Raw genomic sequence first — 18277 nt, forward strand, 5'->3', positions numbered from 1 at the left:
TGTGAGGAAGCAAGTGCGATTGGGGTGACACCTCTGAGGACTGGAGTATTTGTGATATTGAAGTTGAGGTGGAGGAGAGCCCACTTGAAGGAGCACTTGATATCCGTTGAAGCACCTGCTGTTTTTGTGCCTCATCTGTAATTTGTAGCGATGGGCGTGTCCGTAAGAAAGGGATCGTATCACATTGTCCACGAAAAGAAGTAGACATCTTAGTTTGGCTGAAAGATGGTCTTTCTTCTGCAGATGTTACTCCCCCCCCCACCGCGGGGGGGCTCGACCCACCAGCGGACAGGCACCAGTATTGGGAGAGGGGGGGCTGGCCGTCAGGGTCCACCGCGGCTCTGGCACAAACCCGGTGACACGGATGTCGCACGGGCAGGAACGGACTGGCCGTGTCGGCTTCGCACTCCAGCGCAGACCCTCTGCCCGCTCGCGCCCGTAACCTCAAAGGGATGCGCAAGCGGCTTTTCTTCCCAGGGCTGTTCCCCGCCCAGCAGGAACGTGGGGGAGCTCAGGTCGGCCTTCCACTGTACTCCCTTACCTCCCTCGCCCTCTTTCCTTCTTCCGTTCTCCATCTAACCCCCCGGCTCTGTGGTGTCCGCTCTCCCTCCAGCTCTCTCCTTCTCACAGGCGGACTACCGCGTGTATTCTCACTGTGGCGAATCTTTTGGGCCCAGGCATAAGAAGTTGTCGAGGTAATGGATAATATGTGCCCCCTTAGAAACGTCCATTACAACCCATTCGAGGAAGCAACTAAACGCCTCAAATAGTGAGCAGGATCTGGACCACCCCATGGGCAAAACAGTGATCTATATAGTATGCTCCTTCCCAGAAGCAGCCCAATAGGTGGACACTATTCGGAGGCACAGGTAGTAAGTAACCGGAACGCCGCATCAATGTCTGTTTTGGCCATTAGGGTGACCCTTCCCAACTTCTTGATCCGCCTGATTGCCTTGTCAAAGGATGTACAGTATATACTACTGTACTTGGTTCTGCGTCGATGTTGTCGTTTACTGACCAACCCTTGGATATGACAAATGGTGGATTAGTCCGAATGTATTGGGTTCCTTTTCTGGGTGTTGTTAGGCTGATTTTAGATTTTTACTCCAGCCTTTCTTGATTTTAGAAGGGCATGACATGCCTATATCTGTGTCTCCCCCTCCTTTTACTCCTCCACCTCTTTTCTTTTCGCATGACTATATTTACTTGTCACTTTTCCATGTGTTAGTTGTGTCTTCTGAGCAGTTTGTCAGCTTTTGGACACCTTTGAAGGTGTTTTCTAAGTGTTTCTATGTGTTTTTGTTTGCCTGCCATTGGTTTTAACAGTGTTCGACGGTGTTCGACGAACAGTTCGACGAACAGTTCGGCGAACATTTGGGTGTTCGATGAACCAAACCGAACCCGAACACTACGGGGGTGGCTCAACTCTACTCTTCACTGGTCTAAGTGCCAGCACACTCTCTCACAACTCTGAACTAACTCAGCTCCTGGCTCCACCTTCCCTATATATATGTCCCTAACGGGCTCCCTCTGCTGGTGTGAGGTGGAAGGGTGGAGGTCTATGAATGTAGTGAGGGCCTCTTATAGAGAAGTCCATCCATGCACCCTACTGGGTTCTGTGGCACCTAGGCGTAGCAGGGCGCCACATAAGGGCTGTAGTCAGGACCTGGTAGGAGCCCCTACATTCTGCAGCCTCCAATAATATATACCCGAAAGGAGCCCATACATTCTGCTGCCTCCAATAATATATACCCGAAAGGAGCCCATACATTCTGCTGCCTCCAATAATATATACCCGACAGGAGCCCATATATTCTGCTGCCTCCAATAATATATACCCGACAGGAGCCCATACATTCTGCTGCCTCCAATAATATATACCCGACAGGAGCCCATACATTCTGCTGTCTCCAATAATATATACCCGACAGGAGCCCATACATTCTGCTGCCTCCAATAATATATACCCGACAGGAGCCCATACATTCTGCTGCCTCCAATAATATATACCCGACAGGAGCCCATACATTCTGCTGCCTCCAATAATATATACCCGACAGAAGCCCATACATTCTGCTGCCTCCAATAATATATAGCCGACAGGAGCCCATACATTCTGCTGCATCCAATAATATATACCTGACAGGAGCCCATACATTCTGCTGCCTCCAATAATATATACCCGACAGGAGCCCATACATTCTGCTGCCTCCAATAATATATACCCGATAGGAGCCCATACATTCTGCTGCCTCCAATAATATATACCCGACAGGAGCCCTTACATTCTGCTGCCTCCAATAATATATACCCGACAGGAGCCCATAGATTCTGCTGCCTCCAATAATATATACCCGACAGGAGCCCATACATTCTGCTGCCTCCAATGAGGCAATGCCCCATCACTGTCACACAAACACAAACAAAAGGTATATGGCTCAATGTGCCTGACAGAAGCTGCTTTGGAGGTGGTAATGGCCCCCTTATCATTTGGGCTCCTGTGCAGCTGCACAGGTTGCACCAATCATTTGTCCGTCGCTGGTCCTACAGTTATATGAAAAAGTTTGGGCACCCCTATTAATCTTAAGCTTAATGTTTTATAAAAATTGGTGTTTTTGCAACAGCTATTTCAGTTTGATATATGTAATAACTGTTGGACACAGTAATGTTTCTGCCTTGAAATGAGGTTTATTGTACTAACAGAAAATGTGCAATCTGCATTCAAACAAAATTTGACAGGTGCATAAGTATGGGCACCCTTATCATTTTCTTGCTTTAAATACTCCTACCTACTTTTTACTGACTTACTAAAGCACTTTTTTGGGTTTTGTAACCTCATTGAGCTTTGAACTTCATAGCCAGGTGTATGCAATCATGAGAAAAGCTACTTAAAGTGGCCACTTGCAAGTTTTTCTCCTGTTTGAATCTCCTCTGAAGAGTGGCATCATGGGCTCCTCAAAACGACTGTCAAATGATCTGAAAACAAAGATTATTCAACATAGTTGTTCAGGGGAAGGATACAAAAAGCTGTCTCAGAGATTTAACCTGTCAGTTTCCACTGTGAGGAACATAGTAAGGAAATGGAAGAACACAGGGAAGGTTCTTGTTAAGGCCAGAAGTGGCAGGCCAAGAAAAATATCAGAAAGGCAGAGAAGAAGAATGGTGAGATCAGTCAAGGACAATCCTGAGACCACCTCCAGAGAGCTGCAGCATCAACTTGCTGCAGATGGTGTCACTGTGCATCGGTCAACTATACAACGCACTTTGCACAAGGAGAAGCTGTATGGGAGAGTGATGCGAAAGAAGCCGCTTCTGCAAGCATGCCACAAACAGAGTCGGCTGAGGTATGCAAAAGCACATTTGGAGATGCCAATTTCTTTTTGGAAGAAGGTCCTGTGGACTGATGAAACCAAGATTGAGTTGTTTGGTCATACAAAAAGGCGTTATGCATGGCGGCAAAAAAACACAGCATTCCAAGAAAAACACTTGCTACCCACAGTAAAATTTTGTGGAGGTTCCATCATGCTTTGGGGCTGTGTGGCCAATGCCGGCACCGGGAATCTTGTTAAAGTTGAGGGACGCATGGATTCCACTCAGTATCAGCAGATTCTTGACAATAATGTTCAAGAATCAGTGATAAAGTTGAAGTTACGCAGGGGATGGATCTTTCAGCGAGACAATGATCCAAAACACCGCTCCAAATCTACTCAGGCATTCATGCAGAGGAGCAATTACAATGTTCTGGAATCGCCATCCCAGTCCCCAGACATGAATATCATTGAACATCTGGGGGATCATTTGAAGAGGGCTGTCCATGCTCGGCGACCATCAAACTTAACTGAACTGGAATTGTTTTGTAAAGAGGAATGGTCAAAAATACCTTCATCCAGGATCCAGGAACTCATTAAAAGCTACAGGAAGCGACGAGAGGCTGTTATTTTTGCAAAAGGAGGATCTACTAAATATTAATGTCACTTTTCTGGTGAGGTGCCCATACTTATGCACCTGTCAAATTTTGTTTGAATGCAGATTGCACATTTTCTGTTAGTACAATAAACCTCATTTCAAGGCAGAAACATTACTGTGTCCAACAGTTATTACATATATCAAACTGAAATAGCTGTTGCAAAAACACCAATTTTTATAAAACATTAAGCTTAAGATTAATAGGGGTGCCCAAACTTTTTCATATAACTGTATATATATACTGCAGATTAGCATCTCGCTTCAGGTGACGATCAGAAGTTTATCTCAATGGGTGGCAAAATATTGCCCTGTGAGATGCCCGCCTAAAAATTCTGCCTTAGAATGGGACCGAGTGTGTGAAGCGGGATCAGGAGCTGTGCCTGGTTCACACACAGTAAACGCTGACTGTCACACAGCTGGCATCTGTCTCAAACAGCAATTGCCGGAGCTAAGCATCAAATGCAGCTGTTAACCATTTAGATTCTGCTGTCAATTTCTGACATCGGCATTTAAATGGAGCAGTTCCTGCTAAGGCGATTGTGGGGTACCGATAAGCTGCCGGAGGCCAAGGGAAGGCCTGATCCACTGCCATTTAGGCTTCCCAGTCACATTAAGAGGTGGGAAAAAATATGTTGTTCACCCTTCTCGATTTATTGCAGTCCGTGGACATCGGACTACATTCGGATGTCTACCGAGTGAGGTAAGATGTTTTCCACGGACCCATAGACTTGCATTGCCAATTTTGATCCAACACTCGGATGAAAATATGACATGTCACCAATTTTTTTTTTTTTTTTTTCCCCTCGGATGACTGGGTCAAGTGCACAGCCCCATATAATAACATGGATACGAGGGCTATCCGTGAAAACCAAGGATAACACTCGTCCGATATAATAGGTTGTATGCTTGAACCCTTGCTCTGATTCATTCTCAGCTGGACTACCGCAACTCTACTAAATATTCTCTCTCTTACTAAACTCTCCTCTCCAATCCATCCTAAATGCGTCAGCGGGGTTCATATTTCTGTCCAGCTGTTACACCGATGCTTCCACCCTGTTCCAGTCATTGCACTGGTTGCATCTGCTAAAGAGTACAATATAAACTTATCAATATCACCCACAACATTCTCCACAGTTCTGTACCACCCTGCATCTCCTCCCTCACCTCTGTCTACCACCCTATCTCCGTTTTCTGTTCTGCTAATGACTGTACCCTGACATTCTCTATAATCCAAACCTCCCACTCAAAAACTTCTCTCATGCTGCTCCAGTTCTCTGAAATGCATTACCCCAAACAATCTGGTTAATTCCCAGTATCCACAGTTTTAAGTGTGCTCCAAAACCACATTTCTTTAGACTAGCCTATCACAGTACCTCACTAATCTAATCATTGCCCGTTCTCTCTTCTTAAATTCTTAGAATCTTGTACCTTCTGTCATCTATTCTCAACAATCCGTGCACTCAGTAGCACTTTGTATCTGTCCTTCTACAGGTACTGGCTGATGACTGGTTCATGAAGTGTTATGTGAATACCCCTATTTATTACAATGACGACTGGACTATACAATACAAGCCCCTTTTGCTCATCCTGCTATTTTCTAATAGATTGTAAGCTCTTGCGAGCAGGGCCCTCACTCCTTTTAGTTTTTGTTGAATTATGTGTTACGATGTAATGTCTGATATTGTTTTTACAAGTATTGTAAATTGCTGCGGAATATGTTGGCGCTATAAAATAATTATTATTTGCACTCATGTATATTTAGAATATGGAAATAATTTTTTATATTCTAGAGTGCTGATATAGCAGCCGCCATATGCTGTGCTATGTTAATAGTGGAGCGCACCACATCACTGTGCGCTAGTAGTGGACTACAGCTGTCTTATTAGTGGCTGCTACATCTGGATTTAGAATATTGTAAGCGTTAATTAATAATATAGAGAAAAAAATGTCTCTGGAGCTCTACACCACGGGCGGACCCTGGGAACCTGATGTAAAAATGTGAATGCTATTCCTGGGAGTACAGCAGTGTTTCATTACACCTGAATATCTGACAAAAGAGAGAAGTACTGCATAAGGCTAAGTGCCCACGATGCAGAAATGCTGCATCTCCCTGGCAGGAAGAACGCATGCGGATTTTACATGCGTTTTTCTTGCCAGGTAGAAGCGTTTGTCAAGCGTTTTTGCAGCATTTCTGCATGCGGGTTATCAAGCGCTTTTCCAAGCGATTTTAGCATTGCTTATAAAAGTGCTTGACAATTTGGTCACACTATATAAATCCATGCAACCGGCATGGATTTATATAGTGTGACCAAGTTAATAGTTAAAAAAAAAGAATAACAATGGTAAAAAATAAAAAAAACATTATACTCACCTTCTGATGGCCCCCGGTCATTTCTCCGCTGCGTCCGGTCTCTTGTACGGCTCGCGGTGGTGTGAAAGGACCTTTCATGATGTCATTTAGTCATGTGACAGGTCACGCGACATTCTATGGTACCCGAGTCCCCTCTTCTCCAGACCCGGGTACCATCCGCACATTGAATCGCTTAATATCCGCATGTGCACATGTAGTCATGCGGATATTAAGCGATTCAATGCAAGTCAATGGCGGCAATTACGCTGCGTGTCCGCAAAATTAATGGACATGCTGCGTATTTTTCAGCAATGATAATCCGCAGCGGAAATTTCCGCAGCATGTGCACAGCACATGCGGATTATCATTGGGGACCATGCGGCACGTATTACCAAGCGTTTTTTTAAGCGTTTTCGCTGCGGAAATTCGGCGGCAAAAACGCATAGTGAGCACGCAGCCTAACTCTTCAAAGGTGTTGTCCATGATTAGAAACTTGTGTTTTTTGTCTAAAAACAGCACCACAACCTGTCTACAGGTTCCGTGTGGTATTGCAGCTCAGCTCCATTTATTTCAGTAGAGCTGAAGTCCAATGCCAGTCACAATCTATGGACAGATGTGATATTGCTTTTGAAAGAAAACAATAATGTTTTTCTAATCCTGTATGTGAAGATCTGAGGTTGTGGGTTGCAATAATCACCTAGACAAGTTAACGATGCAACAATAGTTTATCTCTTACATCCAAGGTTTTACTACAACTCTAGGTAAATGGCCAAAATACATTGCCCCCAGTGCACAAGATACCCTTCCTGGGGCGGTAGTTCAACTGCCTTTGTACCAGGCGATACTCACTGTTTCCCAACTTTTGGTTGGCTCACAGATTTCGTATCGCCAACCAGTATAGTTTGTATTCACATTCCTCGCTCCTCCAGACGACAAGATAAAACAATAGAGACACAGGTATCCAGTAGCAACAGTCCTTAAGAAAGTTCATCAAATCCAGACGACAGATTCCACAACTGTAGCACATTTATCCAGCCCAGTGATCAACCGATCTTCAAACTCCATAGGCCATTCATCCATGGGTCCAGGACCTCAGCCTAGATCCTTTCCCTTCAATGTCATTTCACCAACTTCCTAAACATGGGGCTTTTTTTCCTCCCTTCATAGGAGCATTTGAGGGTCATCAGAGAGGTTCACATACAGCTATTTGAATTGGTTTTAAAAATAATATTTTTCTTTCATATATTTTCACGTTTTGGGTGCAGTTTTTGTTTATGTCCTAGATCATATTTATGTCTTTTTAGCATTTTATAAATAAAGGTTACATTTTATTATTAGATCCCTTTATGATTTCTGACTTTTTGAGACCTCTATATACATTTGACCATTAACCTGCAGATTAACTGCATATCTGCAGGTTAATAGCCTTTCTTTCACGTGACTGGTTCCCTTGTAGGGTTGTCGTATGAATGCAATCCTTAATAAACCCAATCCTGTCTATGCTATATATACCCCTGTCCAGATCTATATTATAAAAGTATACAGTTGACATCTATCTGATGGATACATTTTTTTGCCAAACCTGTTTTCTAGTTCGCCCGTTATATTCATGCTGCAGCGTGGACTTACTTTACAGAGTGTTTCTTATAGCAGCGTGCTTTAGTAGAGGCATTTCCATGGGGATTTTTCACTTGATGTGATATGCATGTAACATTTTACTGTATATGCCGTGCTGCCAATGTGGTTTTCTGTAAAAAGATGTAGTAAATTAATTATTAAAACACTGCGCTACGACAGCCATCAATTAGATCCCATAATGATACAATAACCAGTACAGTTCTATTATCCTCATTAGACAGCGGTGTACACAGTTTATTGTATAGACCTTTGCTGCACAATGGGACAGTGTTCATTTATGTAAAATAATCCATAGATGTGGGACAGGTCCATAGGGATATGTACAAACACCCTCCATATAAATGTGCATATATAAGCTAACACTGCCCCCTACAGCTTCAGTGGCTGATCTCCGGTGCCCACAGGGAATCAGTGCCCGTGTATTGTTAGTAGACTTCCATTGTAGTCTTTATTAACACATCTACAACCCTTTGTATTATTCTGAACCTCCATAGAAGTGAATGGAGAAAGCCTATCATGCACAGCCACTTCTATGTTCATATTAACTAGAGATACAGCCTTATCTCGATAGCTGCGGGGGGCTACAGAGGTGGAGCCAACATCTATTAGCCATTTATGGCTTCTTCGGTGGATATATCTGAGAGGGAAATAACCCTTTAATTGGGTTATCCACTACTAGACACCAACTATTGATGGGCCAAGGGAGGTGAGAAAACTAAAAGAAATTGATATCTCCAGACCAGCGCTGCATACCCCACTGGTTACATGAGGTTAACAACCGGTGGGGGCAACGCATGAGTGTTGCAGCTTCTGATTGGTTGCAGCATTCATATTTCATCTAAGCCAGAAGAAGTAGTGCTCACATGACACCCCTGCCTGATGTTGATGTCAGAATAATGGCGGGATACACAACAATGAGTATAAGAGGGCACTGGTTTGGGAGGTGATTTGGGAATTTTTTAATATTTTCCCCTTCCTAGGTCCACAAATAGGACCCTACAAGTTCCAGGGAACATAGGTACACAGAACACCCTTTTTGGGCTGTGCATCTTCTCTATATACAGTGGGGGAAAAAGTAAACTGCTCAAAAAAATAAAGGGAGCACTTAAACAACTGAATATAACTCCAAGTAAATCAAACTTCTGTGAAATCAAACTGTCCACTTAGGAAGCAACACTGATTGACAATCAATTTCACATGCTGTTGTGCAAATGGAATACACAATAGATGGAAATTATTGGCAATTATTAAGACACCCTCAATAAAGGAGTGGTTCTGCAGGTGGGGACCACAGATCACATCTCAGTACCAATGCTTTCTGGCTGATGTTTTGGTCACTTTTGAATGTTGGTTGTGCTTTCACACTCGTGGTAGCATGAGACGGACTCTACAACCCACAGAAGTTGCTCAGGTAGTGCAGCTCATCCAACATGGCACATCAATGCAAGCTGTGGCAAGAAGGTTTGCTGCATCTGTCAGCGTAGTGTCCAGAGGCTGGAGGCGCTGCCAGGAGACAGGCCAGTACACCAGGAGACGTGGAGGGGGCCGTAGGAGGGCAACAACCCAGCAGCAGGACCGCTACCTCCGCCTTTGTGCAAGGAGGAACAGGAGGAGCACTGCCAGAGCCCTTCAAAATGACCTCCAGCAGGCCACAAATGTGCATGTGTCTGCACAAACGGTTTTAAAGAGACTCCATGAGGGTGGTATGAGGGCCCGACGCCCACAGATGGGGGTTGTGCTCACAGCCCAACACCGTGCAGGACACTTGGCATTTTCCACAGAACACCAGGATTGGCAAAGTCGCCACTGGCGCCCTGTGCTCTTCATAGATATAAGCAGGTTCACACTGAGCTCATGCGACAGACGAGACAGAGTCTGGAGACGCCGTGGAGAGCGCATAGTGGGCAAACAACCTTACGCGGTGAAATGAGCTGCATCTGGATCTCGTCCACCTAAAGGGACTGTCAGCACAGAATGACTGTTCAAACTAAGTCCCAACTCTCGGTGCTTCGGGGCCAATCATTTATATACACCTTCCCACCTGCTTGTTTTCCCTCTATCCACACCCTCCTCTTCTTTGATTGACAGCTCTGGCTTCATAGAACCATAGAAGGAAGGAGACAGAGGTAAAACAAGCAGGTTGGAAGGTGTATATAAATGATTGGCCCACGCCGTGATCCATGGAGCGCTTGTACTTGGTTTCAACAGTCATTCTGTGCTGACAGTCCCTTTAAAATCAGTGTTTCCCAAACTCCAGTCCCCCCGGCCCCCCACATGTCATGTCTTCAGGATTTCTATAGTATTGCACAGGTGAGAGAATTCCTGATTCCTTGATGATACTTTCATCACATGTGTAATACTGAGGAAATCCTGAAAACATGACCTGTTGGAGGGAAAACCTGACCTGTTGGGGGCCATGAGGACTGGAGTTTGGGAAACACTGCCTTAAATGGAGCGGTGCTGCAGTTTTATTATTCAGCGATTAGCAGGATCCCCCAACAATTTCTTAAGCAATGAGAAAATGCAGTCCTTAATGATGACAATAAGCGGATCACGGACAGCAGATGCATTGGGTTCTGCATTTCTTTGAGAATGGGATGGGGCAGCTTCTGTCTTCTCCGTGATACAATCAGGAAGGAGATGCAGCGTGAGACAATCCCTGTCTAGATCTTTGATCTGATCATCAATACAGAGGGCTGATTGGTGAAGACAGAGGGAAAGGCTAATAAGATTATTAAAAAAAACTTAGTTTTTCAGCTGGTACTTCCTCTGGGGTCAGTATGCCAACCTCATTGACTTCATAGCACTTGCCAGAGTGGGCAGACACGATTTATTGCCTTTACACACGTCACCTCCACACAGGGCGATGCTGGCTACCACGCCTCTGTAGTGATCAAACGTTGAGTCAAACAGCAGGGCTTTAAGAGGGCTGCCCTTTTCAATCTTGGGACTAAAACACAAAAATAAGACATCCTGTTAAGGGGTATAAAGGTAAGTAAACCGCGTTCAGTCCGGGGTGATGAATTCCAAAAGACAAAGTTTATTCTGCCATCACATAACATTTCGACCTGTTATAGGTCTTTATCAAGTATATACAAAGACATACAGGGATACTGATCCCCCTGGTCAGTGGCCAGAACCCTGTAAATTCCCCTTAAATGGTCCAAAACTGAAACTGTGGGAACAATCGAATCCACTTAGGGTTCAGCAAACTTACAGTCAAGGGTTTGATAAAGTTATCTACACCCTTGTGTCTCCGGAAAGCATGGCGTACGTTCACGTGCTGAAAATGCCGACCAGTGCTGGAGTGAGCGGAGGTCCGCAGCTTGTGACAATCCTGCTGTAGTGAAACTACAGATCCCAGCAGGCTGACGGTTTCTCATCAAGTTATGCTGGGAGCCGCAGTTTCACAAATAGTGCTAGAGGATCCATGTCAGAAATATGAGGCTGCCACTAGGGTTTCTCCCACAAATATGTAATTGGACGTGGAGCAGATCTGCACGTGAATGAGCCATATTCTCTATCTGTGAACATACTACTCCTTCACTAAGATTCTAAGTGGTTCTGCAGCGCATCTGTGCAGAGCAAGCTGTCAATCAAAATCCGGGCCAGGTTTACAGCCGTCACCTCCGATATAGTGAGCGGTGCTGTGATCCAAGACTGTAGCCGCTCCGTGTACAACGATGAGTGAAGGCCAGCGGCTGCAGGGAGGAAAGAAGTTAATTTTCTCCCAGTACCTGCACTATCAATTAGGCAGCCGGGCAACATTGTAACAATATTTATCTGCAGATTAACCCTATACCTGCAGGTACATAGCATTTTTCAAGGTGACAGGTTCCCTTTAATAAAGAGAAGATGGATAGAGCCGCATTAGTCCATACTCACGGTGGAAGCCTCCTGACAACTTCTTGAAGAACACTTTCCACATTTGTTCCAAGCTTCGCCGAGATCTAATAGAAATAAACAGAGAAATTAATTTCTTAATACAGTTTAGACCTCGGCTCCAATGAATCACAAGAAATGAAACCTGTTTGAAGCTGACAAGCAATCAAGCCCCTCCGTAAGCCACACAGAACATGGCTACTTATGTCATCTGCAGGTGATTAAAGGAACCTGTCATGTTGAAATGGTATAAGATCTGTAGGGGGATGTTGTAGAGCAGAGAAGTTGATCAGACTGATAGACATATCTGTGGGAAGAGAGTCAGTAAGACTTGCATTTTATGCAGAGAAAGTCCTGCAGTATGTACACTAGTCCAGTGGGCGGTCCTAAGTGATTGACAGTTCCCTGTATGACCATGCAGGCAAAGATAGCTGTCAATCACTAGCATGACCGCCCACTGGACTCATCTATACAAACAGCAGGATTCCACTGAATAAATTGATACAGGAAAAATATCTATCTTTGTACTGTGTTAGCCAGTAGATAGAAGAGTATTTAGATGTGAGAGTCCTCAGTGGTTGATACCTTTTAATGGCTAACGGAAAAGATGGTAACAAATTGCAAGCTTTCCAGACTACTCAGGTCTCAGGTCTGCCTGATGAAGAGGCCTGAGCAGTTTGGAAAGCTTGCAATTTGTTACCATCTTTTCAGTTAGCCATTAAAGGTATCAACCACTGAGGACTCTCAAATCTAATGAATGAATTACAATTTATACTGAATCTTCTCCCACAAACCTATATATCGTTGTGCTCAGTTTCTCATGGATAAAACCTGTAAGTCTGAATGGGGCTGTAATGTTATTACAATCATGTAAACGCAGATCACAAAATCTTTTAGATGATCTTTTTTTTTTAACACTCAAAACCCCTATGGATATTTATGTTTACTAAAGGATTCCTTACCCATTCTTCTGACAGCTCTTCTTTAGGTATGGACACATACCGGCATCCGGCATAAAAACATCTGGAGACTTTTCCTTTTTCTGTGATATTGGATAATCTTGTTCATTTCTAACGCTTTAAATCTTCCAAATTCTTTCCGAAAAATGTATCATAAAGCGACTTCCTCAGGTCAGTTTTGCTTGTGGTTGTGTTACCATTATTTGTGCCAAATGTATCAAAGAGTTGCACGATGTTTGATAAATGTTTATGTAGCACTTCCATCTTTATTTATTTTACTCACTTACATAGCACCATCCTATTCTGCAGCGCTTTACAGACATTATCATCGCTGTCCCCATTGGGGCTCACAATCTACATTCCCTATCAGTATGTCTTTGGAGTGTGGGAGGAAACCCGAGAACCCAGAAGAAACCAACGCAAACACGGGGAGAACATACTAACTTCTTGCAGATGTCATCCTTGGTGGGATTTGAACCCAGGATCCCAGTGCTGCAAAGCAACAATGCTAACCACTGAGCCACCATGTATCTTTATCCACTGAGCCACCGTGTATCTTTATCCACTTTTAATGTCAACAGTCATTCTTAGACCTGTGTAGCTTACCAAGTCAAGTTTCTAAAAGTTGCAAGAGTGCTGTAAAATAGGAAGCTGCACATTTTTGCGCAAAAATGATGCGTTACAAAATAGTTTCGTGTTTTTTTAACACCAAAAATTGATGAAAATTCCTCGCTACATTGCCCCTTTTCCAGCCAAATTTTGTAGAAAAAAATAAATAAAAGACAAGGTACAGACAGCGAAGTTAAATTTGCCTACAGGAATGATTTTGATCTGGAGCGCATTGTACCCGGATACAGTCACTAGCGGGAATGTCAACCATCTTCTCAATTTGTTTCTCCACCCTCTCCGGATCTGCATTCTTCAAGTCTATCTAAAAGCAAAAGTATAAATACTAATTATTTATCAAAGCTGGACAAAATCTAGAAACCATATAATAAAACTGGCATAAAATATAGTGCTGAACAAGAGTTTAGGGAGAGACGTACAGCTGGCACTGGCCTTTAGAAGGGATTGTGTAATCGCACAAAACTAGCAAAAATGTAAAGTGCCTGTAAAACAAGGAACGTGCAATTTACCTCTTAGTAAAAATCCTATTCTTTCTCAAGAATGGGAGGAATTTTAATTTCATGATTTTTTTTAATCAAATATTTTTTATTGAAAAACTCCAAATACAAATTTTCCATCTTTCAAATAACATACATGACATAGTAATTCCATAGTATAAAACATGAACAAAGTATCTGAACTTCAATTCCCTAACCCACCCTAAACCCAAATCCCAACACTCCAGAGAGAACCATTTTCAGAGCAGTTCTAGAATAACGGACTACAGCATTCGTAGAAGGGGGAAGAAGATAAAAAAGTGACTAACAAAGGGATAGCAGCGTTTTAATTTTATCATTTACTGCTTGATGCCTGAGCCGGGAAGTGCACGCTTGAAAACTGTTGCAGGCTGCTGTAATCACAGGACACAAGCAAACAGCATGGCATTTCCTATCAGCAGGGAGGAAGTAAAGGGAACAGTAATGAAAGTCTCCTCCTACTCCGCTCCATAATGAAATGAACAGTGTGCATCCTACAAATGCGATGCATACAGCAAACAATTCATTTTCCATACACAGGTTTTGAGTTGACCACTGGATATACACATGTGTTTAACTAATTACCAGAACTGGAAATCGAAAAAAAAGACGAGCAAGTTTGGGGTGAATCCTGCCATCATTACTGCACAGCCGCTCATAGAGGGATCGGTGCTAGGAACAGCAGGAGTGCCGGCGATGTTCACAGATTTACCTGCTGCGGGACTGAAGGAGTCTGATAGTGTTCGGCTCTAAGCTTTTTACCTTGTTTACGACAGGAATAATTGAAAGCTGTGCTTCAAAGGCGAGGAAGAAGTTGGTCACTGTCTGCGCTTGAATACCCTTAAGAGGGGAAAAAATATATATATACATATATACAAATACTGAAACATCTAAATGCATTAGAACATCAAACCTGGTGAAGCGGTAAATGACTTGTCCTCCAGGGATACAGGCTACTGTCATTCAGTAATTATTTAATAGGAATTTTACATTTTATGTGATCACCACGCTAGAATGTAAATGATGAAAACACAACACAACTCCTCACCATATGAAGATATTTTGTGTTTTATAGAACAGCATTTCTGTGGAATAACACGACTGATTTACTGTGTATGCACCATAGCCTTCATTTGATGTCACTTACTGTCACCTGTCACCTTGCCCCAACTCTGCAATCCCCAATATCAGTCCATGACCTCAATGGGGTCACTATAAAATTCTAAAGAGGACTGGTCATGTCTCTATTAGAAAATAGATAAACTTAGGATAGAAACAATATGAGCATATACCCTGCTATAAGTAAGTAAAAAGCAATAGTGAATATATATAATATAGGGTACTTAGTAAACATGGTTTTTGATTTAAAAAAAGCCATCCCACCCGCACCAAGGTGTACCCAGTCAGTTATGTGAAATATATAATAAAATACACTTTAGTACAATATTAGTGTTTTGTCCCTTTAAATCTGCTGCTACTTCTGTCACCATGGTAACTGCATTCATACTCAGCCAATAGGATTGCTCGGTTTGAATTTGGAAAAAAAAAAAAAGTCCTATATCGTCAGTTTGTTCCTTCTCATCTGAGTGTGAAGACAGACACCTGCGATCAGCGAGAGATTATAGGTATAAGACGTGATATAATATAACGGACGGAGCCACATCCCATCACACGCACTCAGCGACCACAACTCACAGGAATCAGCACATTTACCAGACAATAAGTTATTATTCCCCAACACATAATACGCTGAGACACCAGTGGGGGGCGCTGCACTCGTTACATCTCCCATCTGGATGGATCCAGCGACGAGATCCTGATATTTCCCCCCAGCTCCGCTCCTCCATAGGGAATGGCCCAGATGCACGCAGAACGGACCGAAGTGTAATACTGCTAGAACTCTGCATGATATCACATCCTCCATATATACCACATAATAAAGGGGTGCTCCCACTGGGACAGGTCATCACCTATCCAGAGATCAGTGATAACTTGTTCCAACTAGACATCCCCTTTAATGGAAGAGATCACATCTCTAACAGTCAATACGCTATTCATTCCCAATCTTCCCTGGCCCCAGTAATGCCCCTGAGTATATCGCCAATATGAGCCAATCATCAAACCCTCTGCTGACTGTTCCCGATGTTTTATAGAGTTTGGAGACGTTGCTACAAGAGAAGATATCAGCGGACACCATGGGGGTGGAGTATTCTGCCAGCGATGGAGCAGGTAGTATCCACCAGTCTGTGATATCTGACCTTCCTCCATATTCTGCTCTTACATGCGTTTCTTCAGCTTTACCCCTTCCCGACATAACCAATTTATGTTTTTTTTCTGTTTTTTCCTCCGCTTTTTCCAACTTTTCTAACTTTTTGATATCTGTCCACATAGTGTGAGGTCTTGTTATTTTGTAGGATGAGCTGTCCTTATAAATGACACCATTCATTTACCACATAGTGCTAGAAAACGGGAAAAACATTTCAAGTGCAGTAAAAGTGCGAAAAAAAAGCCTGACATTGTTTTTTCTGGGAACGGTTTTAACGGCGCACATTGTGTGGTAAAAATGACCTGGTAATAGGATCGTACTCCTCAGTGTGATTACAGCAAGACCAAACTTCTCCAATAGTTTTGGCAAAAGAAAAAAACTTTTTTTCGATGCTGTCACCATTTTTTCTGAGACCCGAAACATTTTCAGTTTCCGGGTTGATGGAGCTGTGTGGGGGCTTATTTTTTGAAGGGCAAGAGGACTTTATTGATAACATTTTGGGACACATATGTCATGGTCATCGCTTCTTACAGGATTTTCTGCAGTATTGAGGCGAACGAAAAAATGCAATTTTGTCTTTTTGAATTTTTTTCTGTGTTCACTGATCGTTTTTTTTTTTTATATTTTGATAGATTGTATTTCTCTGAAAGAGACCATACCACAAAATGTGTATATTTTTATTATCTTTATTTTTAGTGGGAGGTGAGTTGAACGTGTGGGGTTTTAATAAATATATATATACTTTTTTTCACTGTATTTGTATACATCATCTGATTGCTTGTGCTATATACAGCGATACCACAGTAATGCTCCATATAGCAAAACCACGGTCTTCTTTACAGCCCAAATGAAGCTTTATGATGACAGGCACGGAGGCTTCAGCAGACCCCCGGATGTCATAGCAGTCCATCGGCGCCCTATGATCGCGTCACAGGAGCGCCGGTGGGCGTATGGAACGACGCGTCCCAATGCTGGCGCACTGTTAATGCTGCTGTTAGAGATTGACAGCAGCACTGAACAGGTTAACAGTGGTGGGCAGATCTTCGCTCCACTCGCAGCTGTTAGAGGCAGGTCCTGGTTGTTTGTCACAGCCATTATCTGCCATGTACGGGGCGAGCTGACCCTGCTCCATACACCCGCTACTGACTTATACCATACATGTACGGCAGATGTTGGTAAGGAGTTAAAGCGGTTGTCCAGCTTTGGGGCCATTTTTTTTTTACTTTAATGCAAGTATTTGGGGCTAAAATTGATTTCTGTAATTGAGTTTCATTAAAAATGTTGCCTTCTGTAGCATCTGTGCTGCACTGTCTATTGCTGGCTGCAAAATTAGCTAACTGAGAATCTATCAGTGAGCTCCTTAGTCTTAAGGGAGAGTTTGTAGATCTTTAATCTGTTTTTTTTTCCTGAGTGCCTATTAGCTGATCTATGCCCAAAGAAAACACAAAACTTGAATGTGCAGGGAAACAATAAGTCTGTAATAGCCGGTGAAAAACACTTAATGAAACCTAAATGTAAAAAATTACTTTTAGTAGTAAATACATGACATGAGAAAATATACACTGCTCAAAAAAATAAAGGGAGCACTTAAACAACAGAATATAACTCCAAGTAAATCAAACTTCTGTGAAATCAAACTGTCCACTTAGGAAGCAACACTGATTGACAATCAATTTCACATGCTGTTGTGCAAATGGAAGACAATAGAGGGAAATTATTGGCAATTATCAAGACACACTCAATAAAGGAGTGGTTCTGCAGGTGGAGACCACAGACCATATCTCAGTACCAATGCTTTCTGGCTGATGTTTTGGTCACTTTTGAATGTTGGTTGTGCTTTCACACTCGTGGTAGCATGAAACGGACTCTACAACCCACAGAAGTTGCTCAGGTAGTGCAGCTCATCCAGGATGGCACATCAATGCGAGCTGTGGCAAGAAGGTTTGCTGCGTCTGTCAGCGTAGTTCCAGAGGCTGGAGGCGCTACCAGTAGACATGCCAGTACACCAGGAGACGTGGAGGGAACCATAGGAGGGCAACAACCCAGCAGCAGGACCCCTACCTCCGCCTTTGTG

The sequence above is a fragment of the Phyllobates terribilis genome, unplaced genomic scaffold (genome assembly GCF_046119375.1).
Source record: "Phyllobates terribilis strain yellow unplaced genomic scaffold, ASM4611937v1 Scaffold_139__1_contigs__length_4784569, whole genome shotgun sequence".
Classification (NCBI taxonomy): domain Eukaryota; kingdom Metazoa; phylum Chordata; class Amphibia; order Anura; family Dendrobatidae; genus Phyllobates; species Phyllobates terribilis.